Source organism: Humulus lupulus, chromosome 3 (genome assembly GCF_963169125.1).
Source record: "Humulus lupulus chromosome 3, drHumLupu1.1, whole genome shotgun sequence".
In the NCBI taxonomy this organism is placed as follows: Eukaryota; Viridiplantae; Streptophyta; class Magnoliopsida; order Rosales; family Cannabaceae; genus Humulus; species Humulus lupulus.
The window spans coordinates 51227478-51250182 of NC_084795.1; positions in this window are offsets into that span (position 1 = coordinate 51227478).

A 22705-nucleotide genomic window follows, 5' to 3' on the forward strand; every position below is an offset into this window, starting at 1 on the left:
AAGTGTGAAATTCAAGAGTGACTTTTAGAGCTTGGGTATGATGTCTTTGGGTTGTTGTGAGGTTTGTTAGGGGTTTAGAGTTGGTTTTGGGACTTAGGATGGAGTTTGGGGTGATTTGGAGAGGTTGGAGCTCGGGAAAATGCGAAGGAAAAACCCAGATTTCTGGGCTGCAAAGGCGTGCCGCGGCACGGGTTTTGTGTGCCGCGGCTTGGAGGCTCTGACTGGTGGGTGCCGCGGCACAAGGATGTGGTGCCGCGGCACAAGGTTAATTTCAGGGTACCACATTTGGCAATTTTTGGGCCTTTGCTCCGGGGGTTCGGGGGATGTCTTCGGGGTGTCGTTCTAAGGTTTTGGGGGTTCCGAGAGTATGGGTTAGGTTTCGGGAAGGTAGTCTTGGATTGGTTAATGACAAAGAATATTATTTGTGTTGTGATTAGGACTTTGGAGAGGCTCGGGGTAGAGGACCGTGCTTGCGGCTACGTGGCATCGAAAACCAGTGAATTGAAAGGTAAGAACACTGCACCCGAATGTATGGTTGTGAATGGGACTAAGTGCTCCCAAGAGGTGTATTGTGTCATCGTTGGTATTATGCCAAGGGACACGTATAAGCGGTCTAAGAGTACCGTTCATGAATTTAGCGCATGGGGCGCGAATTGGCCACTGGGAGCCAGAAACAATAGGATAACAGAGGGAGCAGCCTGTGGGCGCTAGCCCTGGTTATCGTCTGTGCATTATGTTTTATGAGATGAGATCCTTAGTATGTGGTATGCTTGAACGATGATATACTTGAAATTTATGAGATGCTATATAAATAAATGACTTGATTACTAGTTGTTCATGCTCTGTTATTGCTGTGTTTTCTTGCTGGGCCTTGGCTCACGGGTGCTTCGTGGTGCAGGTAAGGGCAAGGGCAAGCTGGACCAGGCCTGAGGTGGAGAGCTCCGAGGTGTAATGTACATAGCCAGCCGCTCGATCACCATGGTCGAGGAGTGTGTCAGGACAGAGACTACCTAACAGCTCATTTTGCCTTAGTACGGCCGCTAATGTATTTAAACCTTGTAAATTTTGTAAATGACCTTTGAAACTGTCATTTTTGGGATCCCATGTAACGAAACAATGTTTAGTAATGAAAATGTAACTTTTGAGACCAAAACACTTTTAACCCTAGTTCCTCTACTGTTTCAGTAACACGTTTTTACTTTAATGACTTGGTTAGCAAGTCTGGCACTTTATAAACACACAGTGTAACGGTCTTGGCTATCCAGGGCGTTACATTCCTCCAAAAGCTTCATAAGTTCCCATATCCCAACCAAAGTCCCACTTTTTGAGAAAAAACCAAAAATAGAGAAGGGGGAGAGAGATATATACGTGAGTGTGTAAACCTCCTCAGCACTTGACCTCTTTTCCTTTGTCTAATGGTCAAAAAGACCATTTCGACCCTACCACTAATTACCCTCTTAACAATTTATTTCATTGCCAATAATTTTCCAAATATTTAAAATTACCAAAATATCCCTTGGCTCTCCCAAGCTGGGTATTTATCCCCGTTGTGACTTTCTGCTAAAATTGCTCAAGAGGATCCACCCCTGCCAAATATCACAAATATATCCACATACCCATGTGGTCACAAGCACATAGCACATAAAATACAAATATACCCTCAACGGGTCAAAATTACGAAAATACCCATTTTAATAAAAGTGGGTCTTTAAGCACGTTTAATACACATAAATCATGCATACTCGATTATATATTAATATAATCTACATATTTGTTGCACATGCCCTCCCAGCACGCTAATCCAAGCCTTTAATCTTATTAGGAGTTTTGGGACATCACAACTACCCCCTTGTATAGAAATAAAGTCATCTAAATTTACTTGAACCTCTTGGGATACCGGTCCTGCATATCTGACTTTAACTTAAGAGTCGTGTTCTTTACCTTGTTATTTCTCTATAACATTCTCACTAAGGTGACAATCTTATTCCTTAAGACTTTATCATTTCTATCCATAATCTCTACTTGCTTTTCTTCACATAATAAGTCTCTTAACCAAGATAGGTGTAGTACTGGACACATCTTTCTCTAGCATCGATATCTGAAATACCCTATGAACTCTCGCCAACGCTAGAGAAAAGCTAATATGTAGGCCATTTTCCTAATTCTTTTCCAGAATCTCAAAGGTCTAACAAATCTAGGGTTCAATTTTCTTTTCTTGCCAAATCATTTTATCTCTTTAATTTGCGATACCTAGAGAAACACAAAATCTCCAATCATGGAACTCCATGTCCCTATACTTGAATTTGCGTAGATTTTCCGTCTTTTCAATAAAGAAAATATTCTCGCTCCAATATTTCCCAATTGCCTCATTGGTCCTCTGACCCGTTTCAATACCACAATACTTCCTTTCTCCCATTTCATCCCTAGAAATGGTGGTCTTCACTTTCTATCTCACAATATTTCATATGGAGTCACTACGTTTGTCGACTGATAACCATCGTTATAAGAACCCAATCAAGAGACTGTACTTACTCCAGGGTCCCAAAAAGAACCTACTTCACATGCCCAAAGCATATTCTTTAAAATTTGAATTGTCCTCTTAGGTTATCTATCTGTTTGAGGATGATAAGTAATAACAAGTCCCAGTCTTGTACCCATCGCCCTCTGTGAGCCTTTTCACAACCTGAAAATAAGTGTGGGATCTCGATCTGGTACTATAGACTTTGGTGCCCCATGGAGAGACACCTTCTCCCTTCACAAATAACTCAACGTACTGTTCCACATTATAATTTGCTCGCACAGGCCGCAAGTGCGTTGACCTGGTATAGTGAGTCACAACCTCTCATACAAAAATCATCTTACCCACAATCCTAGGCAATCCATCCATAAGGTCCATAATTATATCCACCCATGTTATTCTAAAATGCCCAAAGGTCATGATAACCCCGTTGGCCTCTCGTATTCAACCCTCACTTGCTGAAAGGTTAGGCACTTGCCCACCAATATATAGATTTCAAATATTAATATACATTCAGGATGCCTGGGTGTAGCAAGTATGGAATGGTATGAGATTAATCCAGAATCTCCCTCTTGATGCCAACATCCATCGGAACACATTTTCGATCTTTATATCTTAACTTATCCATGTCAAATTAGTAGAGTCCTTAGCCACTACTATTAAGACTCTCTTTCTATTTTTCACCATTTATAGGGTTCATATATGCCAATTTACCAATCATGAACTCTATACAAATTCTAGTCGTTTCCTCAACTGACTTTGTTGTGATCTATTTCAAATCATACACTTGGTCTGAACCTTTCCTAACTTAAGGCATCAGCCTCCACCTTAGTTTTCTCAGGTCAATAAAGGATTTCACCGTCAATCCTTCATCAGTTATCACAAACATCTTTATCTCATATTCGAACCCCTATGGGTAAAAAAAACACCGTATACTCTTATGCCAGTGTATGTCTCACACTTCTCCCCACATAAGTTCTATCACCACACCTTAAATGCAACCATCATTGCTGTCAACTTAAAGTCATGTGTAGAATATCTCTGTTCTTATTCCTTTAACTATCATGAAGCATAAGCAATCACCTTCCCAGCCTACACATGGACATATTCTAGTCTCTCTCATGTCGCACCTTGAATCACTAAGAACTTCTCATTTTCCAACAATAAAAAATGTATCCACCATACAATCATTGTATATCAGTCCACCACATACTTATACTGATACCATGGGCGATGATCAACCTATTTTTCAACTCTTGGAAACCCGGTTCACATCTATCAATCCAAATAAACCTCATAATCTCACGTGTTAATTCAGTCGAGGGTACTGTAGTCTTCGAAGACTCATCAACAAAATGTCGATGGTATTCTGCCAGTACCAAAAATCTTCTAACCTCTTGAGCGTTCTTCGGCCAGTCTTTTACTGCTTCTATCTTAACTAGATCAAGCATGATCCCCTTCTTTCCCAAAATGTGACTCAAGACATCGCTCAAAGAAGTCATGAATCATCATTCTTGAACATTGCATGCAATTTATGTTTCATTTGCCTCTGTCATATCAAACAGAGATGCTGCTCGTGTTCTGTCTTTGATTAGGAGTAGGCCAATCTGTTACCAATAAATGCAATCACAAATTGTCCAAATAATCCTCGAACTCTTTATTCGTCAAATCCACGCAGGCCGCTGGAGCATTGGTCAGTTTAAAAGCCTTTACGGAACATCCACAATGTCCATACTTAGTGCGGGAGGTAATTCTTGAAATTTCTACTCTCTTGATCCTCCGCTGGTAATAACCAGATCGAAGATCAATCCTAAGAAGCACTATCTTACCTTGCAACATGTTAAACAAATCGTCAATCCTCAGCAGTGGATACTTATTCTTGATAATCACTTTGTTCAACTATCTGTATTTTGTATACATTCTCAATGATTTGTCCTTCTTCTCAACAAATAATAATGGCGCACCCCATGGTGAGAAGCTTGGTCTAATCAACTCTGAGTCCAGTAACTCCTTCAACAAAATCTTTAATCCTTTCCACTCTGTTGGTGCCATTCTATACGGTGCCTTGAATAACAGTTCTATCCCTGATGTTAGTTCAGTAATAAACTCAATCTCCCAATGCGATGGCAACTCTGGTAGATCCTCCGATCCGACTGGTACAACCCTGGTGGTATCCTCCACAGTAGCTAGGAATCCCATGCGCTCTCCTTGGGATAGGTCCCTAACCTTCAATATCTAAATCATAGGAAGTGAGGCCCATTCACAGCACCCATGAACACAAACGGGTCATCTCCTTCAAACTCAAAAGCCACCATTTTCCTCTTACAGTCTATGGTTGTTCCCACTTGCCCAACCAGTCCATATCCTGTAACATGTCAAATGCTTTCACCACTAATTATATCAAGTCCCCAGATCACTCCATACTATTCACCTCTACCGGTAATGTTCTAATTCCACCTCTAGAGGGTACCGATTCCCAGTAGGTGACAACGCCCCACCTTCAACAACATACATATCTTGGAATCAACTCCATTCATCTATAACCTTACAAAATAAACCATTGTATGCATGTAACGTCCCAAAGATCCTAATAAGGCTTAGTGCCTTGATTAGGGGGCCATGAGGGCATTATTTGATTATTATGTGATTTAATTGGATATCTATGAGATTCTGTTGACTTCATGAGTTATATTATGATATGAATAATTAAGCATGTTTAGGTGTATTAAATGCGCGAAACAGGCCCACTTTTATTTAAAGGGGCATAATTGTAATTTTGACCCACTAAGGGTATAATAGTGATTATATGATGGAGACCACATTATTATGTTGATATATTTGAGATATTCGATAGGAGTTGCTCCTTTTGAGCAAGATAGCGGTTTAGTCACAACATGTATTTATACTCGGCTCGGGGTGAGACAAGGGTTATTTGGGTAATCCATCGAGTTAGCGGACTCATTGGAGTATGAGTCGTATTTTGGGAAAAAAAAGTGATATTCTAGGCTTGGAGGAATTATCTGGGAATTATGAGTAATACTGGATTAGAGAGTCAAAATGACATTTTTGCCCATAAGGAGAATCGAGAAGGATTTAGGTGAGTGGGGGTATTTTGATCATTTGGACCATTTGAATATATGCTAATGGACTGAGTTTATTAACTTAGAAGATTGTGAAGTCTCTCTCTCTCTCTCTCTCATCACGTACTCCCTCCCACTCTCTAAGTTTCCTTGCACTTTGAAGTAAAATTCTTAGGGTTTTTTATTCTAAAGCTTGGGAGCAAGCTTGCCAAGTGTTTTAGGAGATTCTAGGGAAAGATTGGAAGCTTATAAGCTTAGAGAAACAGCTGGAAACTAATTTTAACAGGGGTAAATTCAAGTCTTTGAGTTTTTAGTTTTGGTTTTTGAAGTTTTTAAAGTTTTATTGAATTTTGAGTTTTAATGGAGTTTTGATTAAGCTTTAAAGTGGGTTATTATGTTTCTGAGTTTCTGGTATCGTTTATGTGGTCGAAATTGGTTAAAATCATGTTTTAGGACAATTTTTGAAAGATTGGCGATTCTTATAATGGCTGGAAATCTGGGTTCGCAGGGTCGCACTGCAGCTTTGTTCTTGGGGCGTCACGACCCTCATGGACTCAGTGGCTTGGGTTGTGCCTCGAACTGCCTTAGTGTCGCTAGGCGGGTTGCGCTGCGGTGCTTGTCCAACAATTTTGAGCTCAGAGCTCTCTTCCTAGTTGAGCGCTGCGATCCTTTTAGAGGTGGGAAAACTTGGGAAAACTTTGAAATTAGGTTTTGGTTTATGGAAACCTAAACCTATGGGCTCAGGAATGATTCTACCACTCGATTTAGTAGAATTTCCTAGAGGCTAGAGCGCGGCCCAAAAGCCGTTATAGATTTGTTTCTTGATAGTTGTACCTTATTTTGGTTGTGACTAGGGTATACCGTTAGGCTCGGGAGGAAAGGATTGGACTTAGGGTCGCTATACGTGTCTCGTTAAGGACTTGAGGAAAGAAAACTGCACCCGGTCTGTGATTAGGGTTTTCCTCGGTTATTGAACATGGCTATAACCTTGCTTAGTATGTTTTATTAAACATGTTTGACTGTGCCATGGTTGAGGCGATTAGAGATTGGCCAAGGCTAAGGAGTGCTTACGAGATCAGGAGTTTCCGTGGATTAGAAAGGTTTTACTGGCGTTTTGTGGAAGGCTTCGCAATGATTGCAATACCACTGACGAAGTTGACACCCAAGAACCTAAAGTTTGTGTGGGTATCAAGAACTTGGGATCTAGTGTAATGTTGTAGTTTTTAGGTTTCATTTTTTTTTCTCTTTGAGATTAACAGGAACATGATCCTATTCCTTTGTATTTTATTCGATTGTCTACATACAAAGTTACGTTTTTTTTTTTTAAAATTGGGAGTGCTATAAGTAATCCATGGTAACTTTTAGCCAATGTTGTCTGTATATGTAACTTGTGTAGGAACTTTCAAGAAATCCATCGTTTTAGTGTGTCCACATAATCTATTAAATAACACTTCAAATTCTTCAATGTGATGAATACATCTGCTTCCTTGTGATCTAACTAATCCTCTATGATCTTTCTTTTGTTACATTTTCATGTAGAATTTAACTACTAGTAGTGATCAGTTGAAAGATCAAGAGGTAGCGGCGACAACCTTGATGAAGGAAAACGAAAAATTGCTTGTGAACTGAGTGTATGGCTATTTTCTTTCTACCTGGCCTTGATCAACCCATTTTTTTATTTTAACAATTAAAATATTTTTTGAATTGAGTCCTTAGGAAAGTAATAAAATGTCTTTTGTCTCTTTCAGATGCTTAGAATTTGAGAAAGAGGAGGAAGAACTTCACTTTAAGGTACTTGCAATGTTAAAGAATTTGTTGTGTATTTTAAATGTCTATGCTTTGATTCAATCCTGCATTGCTATAATATAATGCATGAAAAGCTTTTTTTTTTTGGATACACGCCTTAGATCTTTTTAGACACCATTTAAAAAATATTTGCTTTTATCCTTAGCATGGTATTTAAGTAGGCATTGGATTTGGAAAAGAGTTTTGACATGAAATGCATTTAAAAAAAATATTTTTTAAACCTATTTAACGAATATTCATTCTTGTTGTTGTGCAGGTGACACAACTCAAAAACCAAATAGAAGAGGTTAGTAATGAGTACTCTCATTTATTGGCCGAATTACAAGCAACGGAAACAATTAAGCCAGAAAAGGGTGTATGATTCCATTTAATTCTTTCATTTGTTAGACCAGATGAGTGATGTGTATCCAGAGATGGATTAGCCAAGAATATTTTAACATGTTCTTAGGTAGATATGAAGCAAAAATGATCGCCCCTAGTTCCGTTTTTCTCTTCTTTTGTCTAGTTATCAGCTAATGTAAAGTTTAGAAATGAGGCTTCTAACAGATAATGTAACCATGTATTTAGGTTTTCAATCTTCAAGTTAACAAGTAAAATAAATCATTTTCATATTAAAAAATAGCTCCAAAATGGATTCCAACAATCAACATTTATTTATTTTTTTTCAATTTAATTTTATAAAAAATTATTAAAAAAATAATAATAATCGGTTTGGTCAGTTTTACCAACTAAACCGTGGTCCAAAATGATCGGTTTTTTCTATGTAATATGTTGGTCGGTCAGTTTTTGGATCGCACCAATCCAAATCGAAAACTGAATTCTGGATCTTAGAATAAGAAAAAATTGCCTGAACCGACCGATGCTCAGCCCTACTACGTGGTGTAAGTAAAGGAAAGGAAAGCTAAAACAGCTGTGAGTTGGCGAGCTTCAGGGGTGGGGTGTACATATGCGGCCTGCTTGACCACCGTGGCCAATGATATTTGTTGGAACTAGGGTTGAACCTTGTATTTTGCCGCTTAGGCAGGCCCTGTAACTATTTTGTATCTAGTTTAGTGTATAAACTATTTTGTGATCCCATGTATCGAACTCAAACTCTTTTAATGGAACGATTGACTTTCTAAGAATTTTAGTTCCTAAACCTTGTTTTAGTTTCAATTACATGTTTTCAGTCCAAATGACTCGTATAGCAAGTTAAGCACTAATTTTGATACACAGGAAGAATGAGTAATACTGATAGGGTCTGGCCCATGACTGCAATGAGTCTTCTGAAGATGTGCTTATTAACACTACTATTGCTTGTAAGGGTTAAAAGAAATGCTTATTAGCATCATTATTTCGTTTGAATGCTAGAGAATGCTTATTAGTATTGTTATATGCTTGTGAATGATAAGAATGTGCTTATTAGCACCCTGATTGAGCATGAATATAAACTGACATGCTTTTTAGCATGATTGCTATGTGTGAAAGATACTGAAGTGCTTTTTAGCATTGATGCGGCATGTGAATGCTTATTTGGTTAGCTTTTGGACCATGGGGTTGTGCTGGGCGCCGTTATTATTGCCTGATGAGTCGAGTCGTTGATTGCCATTAGACTTGGAAGTATGCTTCCAAGGCAATCAAATGAGCCAGTCGACGCCAAAATTCAGGTTGAAAATAATGACCAGGGTCAAAGCCCTTCGCTAGCCCCTGAGAATTGGAAACATGTGCTTGCTGAAATGTAAGCTAGACTACAAAGGCAAGAAGAAGAGATCCGCCTACTGAGAAAGCAACATGTTCTAGTCGGGAACATCTCGCCAGTTGTACCACCTGCATTGGTACTAGTTGTTGCACAGCCGCCAGAGGTTGAAAACAGATGGGAACTGCTCTATGAGCGTTTCAAAAGACAATACCCTTCAACCTTTGAGGGTAGTTCAGATTCACTCAAGGCAGAATAGTGGATGAGCATGATTACCGCTATCCTAGACTTTTTTAGGGTAGTCGGTAACGAAAGAGTGACTTGTGCCACGTACATGTTTTAGGAGGATGCCCGAATCTAGTGGGAATTGATATCACAGACCAGGAATGTGAATACTCTAAGTTGGGAAGAATTCAGAGACTTGTTCAACGAGAAATATTATAATGATGTAGTTAGGGCTGCAAAGGTAGAATAATTTATTAATCTGGTTCAGAGAAATATGTCAGTAACAGAGTATGCATTAAGGTTTGACATATTGGCCAAGTTCGCTGCAGACTTGGTGCCTATAGATGTAACCAGGAAGGAGAGGTTCTTTTGAAGGATGAATTCTATGATAGCTCAGGATGTTAGAATTGCTACAGTACCTGGAGTGACGACATACACTCAGGTAGTAGAGAGGGCCCTTTCAACAGAGGGTGCTGAGAATAAAATCTAGCGCGAGAGCGCGACCTGAAGGGATACCAGGAGGGTGGGACCTCCTTTTTCAAGGTTTTGTAGGGGCGGAGGCCCTAGTGAACAGAAAAGAAAGACCCTAGACACATTTTCAGCTTCAGAACCCGACATGAGACCACAGGGTATACAAATTGGCCGCCAGGGCGGCAATGAGATCTGGAGGACTTATCCAGAATGCGCCAGATGCAGAAGACGTCATCTGAGAGAGTGTCGGGCAAAGGCCTGTTTCCTATGCGGGATAGTTGGGCACCTTAAGATAGACTGCCCAAGGGTGAAGAAAGAGGAGTAAAAAAAGGTGGACAACTTGACTTCAACTCGTGTGTTCGCATTGACTCAGGCAGAGGATGAGGCTACTCCCTAACGTGTGATAGGTCAGCTTTCTAGTGCTAGCATTTATTACACTATATTGATTGATTCTTGTGCTATATATTCGTCTATTTCTAGTAGAGTAATTGATTGATTATGTACCCTGTGATTATTATGCTGTGGGATTTGGAGCATTATTGACTACTAGGGAGTTGGTAGTCTCTAGAAGATGGGTCAGATCATTTCCAGTAGTGGTGGACAGCAGAGAATTATCAGTGGATTTGATTGAACTGGTCATGGATGACTTTGACATGATTTAGGGTTTTGCTGGCTAGGGGCAACCAAAGATTGCAAGAAAAAGATGGTGACTTTTGAGCCTAAGGGTAAGGACCCTTTTTCTTTTGTTGGCTCTGTGCATGGACCCCGCATTCCTATGATATCAACATTGAGGGCTAGAGACCTATTGCAAGGTGGTTGCACAAGATTCCTAGCTAATGTGGTAGATACCACTAAGGTCGTGCTAGTTGGACCTGAAGAGACCAGATTAGTCTGAGTTTCATGATGTGTTTCCAGAAGATTTACCAAGGTTTCCACCGCACAGAGAGATAGAATTTGTTATTGAGTTGGCACCAGTGATAGAACCAGTGTTTGGAACCCCTTACAGAAGGGCTCCAGCAGAATTGAAAGAATTGAAGGTACAATTACATAAGCTACTTGATTTGGGTTTTATCCAGCCCAATTTTGCGCCATGGGGTGAGCCTTAAAGAAGAAAGACGGTTCTCTAAGGATGTGTATCGATTATAGAGAATTGAATAAGTTGACTATCAAGAACATATATCCACTGCTAAGGATCGATGATTTGTTGGATCAGCTACAGGGCAAGACATTGTTCTCAAAGATTGATCTTCGATCTGGTTATCACTAGCTGAGAATTAAGGATGAAGATATAATGAAGACAACCTTTCATACCAGATATGGGCATTATGAGTTCTAATTCAAGTCATTTGGATTGAGTAATTCCCCAACAAATTTTATGGACATGATGAGCAGAGTGTTCAAGGATTACTTGTACAAGTTTGTGATAGTCTTCATCGATGACATCATGGTTTACTCTCAGTCAGAGACATGAATTGAACAACACCTCCGATTGGTATTGTAGAGGCCGAGGGAGCACATATTGTATGTGAAGTTCAAAAAGTACGAGTTCTGGTTACCTCAGGTGATGTTCCTCGGTCATATAATCAGTAAAGATTGAATAAAGGTGGATTTGGCCAAGGTTGAGGTGATTAGGGATTGGCCAAGGCCATGGAGTGCTTCTGAGATAAGGAGTTTCCTTGGATTGGAAAGGTATTACCAGAATTTCATAGAAGTTTTCTTAAGGATTACAATACCACTAATGGAGTTGACACGCAAGAACTTGAAGTTTGTGTGGTCAGATAGATGTGAGAGCAACTTTCGGGAGTCGAAGCGACAATTAATTACTGGTTCAGTACTGAGTCTTCCATCAGATCAGGAGAAATTTGTGGTATATTGTGATGCGTCAAGACAGGGGTTAGGTTGTGTCCTTATGCAAGTGGGAAAGGTGATTGCCTATGCATCATGATAGCTGAAGGATTATGAACAATAGTACCCTACGCATGATTTGGAGTTAGCAGCGGTGGTCTTTGCCTTGAAGGTATGGCAACACTACCTTTATAGAGAAAAGTGTGAGATATACACTGAACACAAGAGCCTAAACTATTTATTTTCCCAGAAAGATCTGAACATGAGACAAAGGTGTTGGCTGAAGTTGATGAAAGATTATTACTGTGAGATTCTTTACCACCCAGGGAAAGCCAACATGGTGGCAGATGCCTTGAGTCAGAGGGGTTTGGAACAATTGTTTAGTTTGAAATAGATATCAAAGGAATTGGTAGAGGAGATGACTAGAGCAAGGATAAAGTTGGTGGTGGGCCAGATAGCTAACATCACTTTACAGTCTACTTGTAACGACCCAAAAATAACTAATAAGGCTTAAGGGCCTTGATTAGTGTGCCGAGAGGGCATAATTGGTTTATATGTGATTTAAATGATTTAATACATGATTCTATGATAAGCATGCTTATATGATTATGTTGATATATGAAATGCATGTTTAGAGGTATTAGTATGCATGTAGGCCCTGTTTAGCTTAAAGGGGCATATTTGTAATCTTGGCCCGTTGAAGGCATAAATGTGATTATATGTTATAATTGTGGAGACCACATTATTATGTGGATATATTTGTAGCATGCAGGATGAGGCGATCCTAGGTAGCCAGTTAGTGGGAAAGTCACAACGGGACCCAATACCTGACTCGGGGCGAGTCAAGGGGTATTTTGGGTATTAGACAATTATCTGGGCTATCGGGTTGTGAAAATAAATAATTGGAGATATATTTTAAATTAGAGAGTTTAGGAGGGAAATATTGGGGAGATTTACCATTTTTTCCTCAGGGACGTTTTTGGTACCCCGAGCCTCGGGATTAACTTAAGTCAGATAAAACAAAACAAAGGAAATAGATAGAACTTTGCTAAATTGACCCACCTCTTTCTCTCAGCTCACTCATATCTTTCTCAAACTCTCTCTCAAGCTAACTTGTGGAAACCAAGGGAATTTAGGCTAAAAGCTCAAGGATTTGAGCTGGAATCTTGGGGACTAAGTCAGTAGCAATCTGGTGGTTTAGACAGAAGTTGAGGTAAGTTTCAAATCATGATATTAGCTGTCCAACTCTGTAGTTTTTGACTGGGTTTTAAGTGTTCTTGGGTTATTGATATAGAAGATTGAGTTGAAGTTTTGGGATGAAGATTTAAGCTAGGTTCTTTATGGGTTTTGCTACTAGGAACATGTTAGGAAGTGTGTGATAGTTAAATTATGTCTTTGGGATGATTCTGGGTTGATTTGATTGTGGTTTGGTTGTTTGAAATGGTAATTTTTCTGGGTTCAAAAGGGTCAGGCCGCAACTCTGTTCTTGGTGTGCTACGACCCTCTGGAATAGATGGGAGCCGAAGTGAAGGGCGGGCCGCGGCATGGGGAGTGTAGGGCCGCGACGCGTTTGTGCTATTTGGGGAGGTTGTGCATCTGGTTGGAGGCGGGGCGCGGCATGGGGGGCTTAGGGCCGTGGCTCTTAAGAGAATTTTTGGCTTGAGTAGGTTTTAGGTACGGGAACCTAACCTAGGGTGCTCGGGATCGATTCCACTACCGTGTTTGGTGGAATTCGATGTTCTGAAGGCTAGAACTTGGTCCGGAAACCTTTATGCAATTATTATTGATGGACCTTATCTTGGTTGTGAATAGGTGTATGCTAGGGCTCGGGAAATGGATCGTGCTCAAGGGTCATTTCTCGTAATCAGAACACTTGGAATTAAAGGTAAGAAAACTGCACCCGGTTGTATGACTATGTTGGGACTAAGGGTTCCATATTCTGCTATGCAGTATTGTATGATGGTATTATGCCATGTGAACATGAAATAAACGACCTAAGAGTGCCGCGATTAATATTGGCGCATAGGACGCGACTCAGCCACTTGTAGTTGAGGACAACTTAATATTCACTGAGCTCGCTTTAAGTGGACCAGAGTCAGTGGGGCAAACATAGAGTGCGACCTAAGGGCGTCTGTAACGCCCCAACTCCAGGGACCGTTACAGTGTGCCTTGTAAATAGTGCTAAACTCGCTAATCGAGTCATTTGGCCAAAAACGTGTAACTAAGTATGATTAGCGGTTTAGGGATTAAAATTTTTGGTTAAGATATAACGTTTCATTAGAACGTTTATTATATACATTGGTATCCCAAAAATATAATTTTAGAGTCTATTACAAGAAAATATTTACAACAGGCCGATCTAAGCGGCAAAATAGGGTTAAACCCTAGTTCCTCTTTAAACCTCGGCCGTGATGGTCGAGCAGCTGCATATGTACACATCGTCACCTAAGCTCTCCAACTCAAGGATGGTCCAGCTTTCTTTTGCCTTTACCTACACCACATAGCACCCATGAGCCGAAGCCCAACAAGAAAACTTAATATGCTCATTAACAGTAATAACATGTCATCAAATTATAAGGCACACGCCTAGCAGATATAGCCCTACTCTAGCAGGCAAACAAATTCATGTAACAATGGGTATCTAGGATAAAGAATCCTACCCACCTGAGTGGATGGCTATCAAGTCAGTCTCAATCAGATAAGTGATTTAACACTGGTGGTTCCGGTAACCATACCGGGCTGATAGCCCTGATTTAAAGAGTGACAGTGGTACAAGTCACTAAAGTGGGTTCCATTCCCAATATAAATAAGTGATCCTTTCACTAGCTTAAACAGGATAGGTGCATGATGATTAGTCATCAACATAACCTTCCTCCTGACCCTAGAGTCATAACTATGGAACACTGTTCCCTAGCCATGTGACAAGCAGTCACCTAGGCCTTAGGCCTTGGCTCTGAATAACTAGTCAAAGACTAGACAAGTGCTTATAAGATTCATCGACCTTAGGGTCGGTCCAGCAATAATGCCTTAGAGCCATTCAATGTTGATATTGATTAGATCTAATCTTCATTTGGCTTGGCATTCATGACGCTATGCCATTTCTGACTCTTGGGCCAGTATCCCTGACTAGTCAGTACATATACAAGTAAGCAGTGCCACCAAACATATATCATATGTCAAATATCCAAATAAAGGGCATTCAACATGCTTACTCAATAATTACTAGCACAATTAGGTTCATGCATAAACACAGAGGCTCAAGCTTTGAACAATATCACACTCAGCATACAAAGCATGTTATAATCACATGTTTCTCGTGTATTACATGCATCACATTTAGACATCCAACATGCATCAAGGATAACCATGCATGTCACATATACACAGGGTGCAGTTTTCTTACCTCGGGTTCGAGCAAGAATTAGTAAAAGAACGACCCTTGAGAACGATCAATCCTTTGGTCCTTTAGCGGTCACCTAGTCATAACCAAATATGGAATCCCATCAATAAAATAAATCATAAAAAGGTTTATAATCTAAAACCACATTTCCGGGATCCATCCCGCACTCTCGGGACTCTTAATCTACCCAAACAGGGTAAGGGAACCAACCCCTGAGCCTTAAAAGTCATCCCAAGCCCTAAAATAAGCTTCCTGGAAAATACACTAGCACTGGGGCGCTTCCCCAAAGTCAGAGAAGCCCCAAAATCTGCCCTGCCTAGCGCTGGGGCGCCATCAGCAGACCATAAACTTTTCTGGTCTTCTCCCCTGCGATTTCTCTTGAAAAACAAACCTCCAAACCAATCCCAAACATTATCAAAACATAAAATTCTACCCCCAAACCTCATCTACATCACACCCTCATCAAAACCCACTCAAACTTACACAAAAACTTCCATGAATTCTCACTACTAACACCTCAAATTCTCAACTGAAAAACCATAAGGAAAAACAGAGTATAGCCTATATTCAAGGATGAATTCTTACCTCAAGCTTGATTTAGATCCCCTTCAATGATTGAACCAAAGTCCTAAGCCCCCCATCTTTGATCTCCTAGCTTGTTACCTCAAGTTGGCTCTCAAAAATTGAAAGGAAGATGGAGGAGGAGTAGGTACGGGAAGGAGAGAAAGAAAGATGAGGATGATGATGCTCTGTTTTTACACTTCCACAGCCTTCTAATGACTTAATACAACCTTAGGGTGAAAATACCATATTTCCCCTAAGTCTAATTAAAACTCTTAACAGCCACCAAGGGAAAAACCGACCTTTCCCGCCTATCTCATTAATTATAATTAATACCCTCTAATTCCTGTTATTCTCAAAATTCTCAAATACTAATAATTCATATCCCGTTACCCTCTAATTCCCGGCAATGTTTTAATCACCAAATTATCCCGAGACTCACTCCGAGCCCCAAACTTAATCCCGTTATGACTAGACTGAAAACTTGCATTCCATGATCGTCTCATGCCGAATGACTCAAACCAATCCACATATAATGTGGTATTATTTATAATTCACCCACATGCATGAAAATACACAATCATGCCCTCAACGGGCCAAATTACCAAAATTCCGTTATAATTAAAAATGAACCCATATGCATGCATTTACCATCATATAATAATATAATTCACATAAACATGCATATAATCATTAAATAGCATAATAAATCAATTATGGCCCTCCCGGCCTCCTAATCAAGGTCTTAAACCTTATTAGGAAATTTGGGGCATTATAGCGTCGACCTTGGTTATTGTAAGACTTGGTTATTGATGTTAATTTGATGAATATGATATGCTAAATAACTGAATATTAGATTGTGATTTACTGATTATGTTCACTAATTATGTGAATGCTATGGATTGCGGAATATATGGTAATGCTTAATGAATTATCTGATTATTGTCATTGATCATGCTATGATGTTATGGTTTTCTTGCTGGGCCTCGACTCACAGGTGCTACGCGGTGCAGGTAAAGGTAAGGGTTAGCTTGATCAGCCTTGATTTGGAGAGCTCTAGAGGCGAAATGTACATAGTCAGCTGCTCGGCCGCCACGGCCGAGGGATGGACAGGAACAGGAGAACCTTAATTGTCTATTTTGCCCTTAGAGTGGCCAGTAGTTGTATATATCCTGAAATTTTGTAAACTATTCTTTTAGACTCTATTTCTTTTGAGATCCCATGTACGAAATGTTTATTTAAATGAAATGTATCTTTTACGACGAAAATATTTTAACCCTAGTTCAATAATTGTTTTAGTGACACATTTTCAACTAAACAACTTGATTAGCAAGTCTTGCACCTTTACAAACACACAATGTAACAGTCTTGGCTACCCAGGGCATTACAACTTGGTATCATAGCGGTCTAGGTTTAAGAGTTCCTAAAGACAGGCTGGACATGTACATTTGTCGCTAAAGACAAGCTCGACTCATGGTTGGTAAATGTGTATACATGTTTATATGCTTAAGTGATTGGAAAGAACTATGGTTGATGTTATCTGTTTGGTTACTTGGGAGCATGAGATACTGATAGGGCCTGGCCCTTGACTGATGTGTGACAATATTGAGGCATGTTTATTAGCATTGCCATGGATGTAAATGAATATCTGAAATGATTACCTGTATACTGCTTATATATGGATAGATGTTTGTATTTTGACTGTTGTATGATGATGTTGGAGCATGCTTATTAGCATTGTTGGTGCATGTGGATGAATATCTGGATGAACTATTATATCTTGATTGCTTGTGATTGGATGTTTCCCAATGGTGGATTTTGGAAAGGCTATTACCCTATCATCATAGTCTGATCATCGAGTCGTTGATTGCAGACTAACTCGGATAGCTATGCGTCCAAGGCAATCTACGCGACTAGTCGGCACCAGGTCTAGGACTAGAGATGATGACCAGGGCCAGAACCCTCCACCAGTCCCTGAGAACTGTCAGCAGATTATGGCAGATATGCAAGCCCGGATTCAGAGCCAAGATGAACAAATCCTTCTTCTAAGGCAGCAGACTCCATCAGGGAGTGCTGCATCCATTGTGCTACCTGTAGTGGCATCGGTTGCTCCACCAGTGGAAGTTAGGAATAGGTGGGAGCCATTGTATGAGCAGTTCTGGAGACAACATCCTCCAACCTTTGAGGGAGGACTAGATCCACTAAAGGCCGAACAGTGGATGAGTATGATTACTGCTATCCGGTATTTCATGAGGGTAAAAGGTCATGACAGAGTGGCCTGTGCCACATATATGCTGAGAGAGGATGCCTGCATCTGGTGGGAAGTAACATCTCAGACTAGAGATGTTACTACTTTGAATTGGGATGGATTCAAGGACTTGTTCAGTCACAAGCATTATAATGTTGCCATCAGGGCAGCGAAGGTGAATGAATTTGTGGGATTAGTATAGGGCAACATGACAGTTACATTGTATGCCCTGAAATTTGATAGACTTGCGAAGTTTGCACCAGATCTTGTGCCTACTGATGTAGCTAGGTAGGACAGATTTATCAGAGGGCTTAATGTTATGACAGCCCGAGATGTGAGAATTACAACAGTACCTGGGGGAACGACCTATGCCCAGGCTGTTGACAAGGCTCTTACTGTTGAGGAAGCAGAGAATAAGATTTGGAAGGAGGGTGTTTCAAGGTGAGAGGGTCGCAGAGTGGTACCTCCATATTCTTGGTCTAGTAGGGGCGGAGGCCCCAATGATCTGAAGAGGAAGACCCTTGACACTTCGACCGCTGCTGTACATGATATGAGGGGTCAGGGTGCTCAGGGTGGCCGTCAGGGAGGCGGTGACACATGGAGGAGTTACTCAGAGTGCCCGAGGTGCAGAAGATGCCATCAGGGCGAGTGTCGGGCCTAGGCCTGTTTTGTGTGCAGGACAGTGGGAAACCTTAAGAAGGATTTCCCAATAGTGAGGAAAGGAGAAGTAGGGAAGGTGGACAGCTTGACTCTAGCTTGAGTGTTCACCTTGACACAAGAAGAGGCCGAGGCTAGTCCCTCCGTGGTGACAAGTCAGATTTCTAGCGCTGGCTCTCCTTTTACTGTCTTGATTGACTCTGGTGCTACACATTCATTTGTTTCTAGTAAGGCAATTGATAGATTGGGTAGACCTAGTGAGTACCGTACTGTGGGGTTTGGGATTATATTGCATACTGGGGAACTAGTAGTTTCTAGTAGGTGGATTAGAGCACTGCCAGTGATGGTTGATGGTAGAGAGCTTTCAGTAGATTTGATTGAGTTAGATATGGAGGACTTTGACTTGATTCTAGGGATGGATTGACTGGTCAGATATGGGCCTACTATTGACTGCAGGAAGAAGATGGTGACTTTTGAGCCCGAGGGAGAGGATCCCTTTGTGTTCATGGGTACAGTATGTGGACCCCGTATACCCATGATATCAACGTTGAGAACCAGCGACTTATTATAGGGAGGATGTGTAGGTTTCTTGGCTAGTGTGGTTGATACTACCAAAGTTTTGCTAGCAGGGTCGGGAGAGACTAGATTGGTTTGTGAGTTCTTGGATTTATTTCTTGAGGATCTACCAGGGCTGCCGCCGCACAGGGAGATTCGTTTTGTTATTGAGTTAGCACCGGGGACAAAACCAGTGTCAAGAGCACCATACACGATGGCCCCAACAGAATTGAAGGAATTGAAGATACAGTTAGAGGAGCTTCTGGATTTGGGGTTCATCAGGCCTAGTTACTCACCATGGGGTGCTCCGGTTCTGTTTGTGAAGAAGAAGGATGTGACTCTGAGGATGTGTATAGATTACAGAGATTTGAACAAGTTGACCATCAAGAATAAGTACCCTCTACCAAGGATCGATGACTTGGTTGATCAGTTGCAGGGAAATATGGTATTCTCAAAGATTGATATTCGATCTGGTTATCACCAGCTGAGGATTAAGGATGAGGATATATCGAACACGGCCTTTCGAACGAGGTATGGGCACTATGAGTTTTTGGTCATGTCGTTTGGTTTGACCAATGCCCCGACAGCCTTCATGGACCTAATGAACAGGGTTTTAAGGACTTCTTAGATCAGTTCGTCATTGTCTTCATCGACGACATCTTAGCGTACTCGAGTTTAGAGGCAAAGCACGAGCAAAATCTTCGACAGGTCTTGCAGAGGTTAAGAGAACATCGATTATATGCCAAGTTTAAGAAATGTGAGTTTTGGCTACCAGAAATGACCTTTCTTGGACACATAGTTGGCGCAGATGGGATTAAGGTGGACCCATCTAAGGTGGAAGCAGTGAGAGATTGGCCAAGGCCAAGGAACGCCTCGGAAGTTCGGAGTTTCCTCGGGTTAGCAAGTTACTATCGATGATTTGTTGAAGGATTCTCGAAGATTGCTACACCGATAACTGAATTGACATGGAAGAATCATGAGTTCGTCTGGCCAGAGAAGTGTGAGAACAACTTCCAAGAATTAAAGCGACGACTTATTACTGCACCTGTGCTGAGTCTTCCTTCGGAGGAAGAAAAGTTTGTAGTATATTGTGATGCATCAAGGTTAGGTTTGGGCTGTGTGTTGATGCAGAATGAGAAAGTTATAGCTTATGCATCATGATAGCTGAAGGAGTATGAGCACCGGTATCCTACCCATGATCTAGAATTGGCGGCAGTGGTAGTCGCACTGAAGGTGTGGCAACATTACCTGTATGGGGAGAAGTGTGAGATATACACCGATCACAAGGGTTTGAAGTATTTCTTCACCCAGAAGGACCTGAACATGAGACATGATCATTGGCTGGAGATGGTAAAGGATTACGACTATGACATTCTTTACCACCCAGGGAAGGTCAATGTGGTGGCAGATGCATTGAGCCAGAGAGGCTCGGGGTAGTTATTTAGTTCTATTCAGATTTCCAAATAATTGGCTGATGAGATGACCAGAGCAAGGATAGAACTGGTGGTGGGCCGATTGGCCAACATTAACTTGCAATCGACCCTATTAAAGCGGATCAATGAGGGTCAATTTGTGGATGCGCAGTTACAGGAGATTAGAGAAAATGTCTAAGCAGGGGTAGCTAAGGACTATTATATTTCTGAGGTTGGTATGCAACAATATCAGGGGCAGATTTGTGTTCCAGCTGATGTAAGGATCAAATGAGAGATATTAGATGAGTCCCATACTACGCCATACTCACTTCATCTGGGTACCACAAAGAAGTATCAGGATCTGCGGACATTGTATTGATGGCATGGAATGAAGAATGATGTAGTGGAGTACGTAGCCAGGTTTTTGACTTGTCTGCAGGTGAAAGTTGAGCATCAACGACCCGTGGGGTTACTTTAGCCTTTGGGTATCCCTGAGTGGAAATGGGAGGATGTTACAATGGACTTTGTGGGAGGTTTACCCAGGACAGTGGGGCTTCATGACTCGGTGTGGGTAATAGTGGACAGATACACCAATTCAACTCATTTTCTTCCAGTGAAGTCGACTTATATAGTGGATCAGCATGCAGAGTTGTATGTGAGGGAGATTGTTCGTCTCCATGGGGTTCCTAAGTCTATTGTATCAGACTGGGATCCTATCTTTATCTCCAAGTTTTGGGGTAGTTTGCAGAAAGCCATGGGGACTCAGTTGAAGTTTAGCACAACCTTTCATCCTCAAACTGATGGACAGTCTGAGAGAACAATTCAAGTGTTGGAGGATATGCTTAGGGCATGTGTGATCGACTTTGAGGGATCTTGGAGTAAGTATCTTATGTTGATTGAGTTTTCATACAACAATAGTTATCAGTCAATGATTGGAATGGCTCCATATGAGATGTTATATGGGAGGAGATGTAGATCACCCATTCATTGGGATGAGATGGGTGAGAGGAAATATTTGGGACTGGACATGGTTCAGAAGACTAGTGAAGTTATTGAGAAGATCCGAGCTAGAATGCTTGCTTCACATAGTAGATAGAGAAGCTACGCTGATCCTAAGCGTAGGGACGTGGAGTTCCAGGTTAGGGACCATGTGTTTCTGCAGGTTTCACCACTACGAGGGGTGAGGAGATTTGGGAAGAAGAGCAAGCTAAGCCCTTGATTCATTGGACCTTTCGAGATCCTTGAGAGGATCGGTCAGGTAGCTTACAGGTTGGCTTTGCCAACTATCCATGTATCTATGCTTTGGAAGTATGTCTCGGATACAACACATGTGTTGAAGTATGGGGATTTGGAATTGTAGACATATTTATCTTATGAAGAGCAGCCGGTACAGATTTTAGATCGGAAAGATAAGGTTCTAGGAAACAAGACGATTCCCTAATTAAAGTGTTATGGAGGAATAGCACGGTCGAGGAGGCGACCTGGGAGCTTGAGTCAGCAATGCGGGATCAGTATCCCGAGTTATTCAGGTAAATTTCGAGGACGGAATTCTCAGTAGGGTGGGATAGTTGTAACGACCCAAAAATCACTAATAAGGCTTAAGGGCCTTGATTAGTGTGCCGGAAGGGCATAATTGGTTTATATGTGATTTAAATGACATAATGCATGATTCTGTGATAAGCATGCTTATATGATTATGTGGATATATGAAATGCATGTTTACGAGTATTAGTATGCATGTACGCCCTGTTTAGCTTAAAGGGGCATATTTGTAATCTTAGCCTGTTGAAGGCATAAATGTGATTAGATGTTATAATTGTGGAGACCACATTATTATGTGGATATATTTGCAGCATGCCACTTGAGGTGATCCTAGTGTGCCAGTTAGCGAGAAAGTCACAACGGGACCCAATACTTGACTCGGGGCGAGTCAAGGGGTATTTTGGGTATTAGACATTTATTTGGGCTATTGGGTTGTGAAAATAAATAATTGGGGATTGTTGATGTGGTTCTTCGCCAACAGATAATTATATGAATAAACGGGATGGATTAGTGCTAAATAGTGAACCGTAATATGAAAATAACTTAATTCCAAACTGGCGAAATTAGTATCGTGGGAAGGTTATCACTCCTTTCTTTTTAGGTAGTTCGAAGGATAAAATCCCTCTAGTCCACCAGTCAATATTATTGATATCTCTTGAGTATTCCTTACAGAGTGTTTCTTTACAATAAAAACACCAACCCCTTGCAAC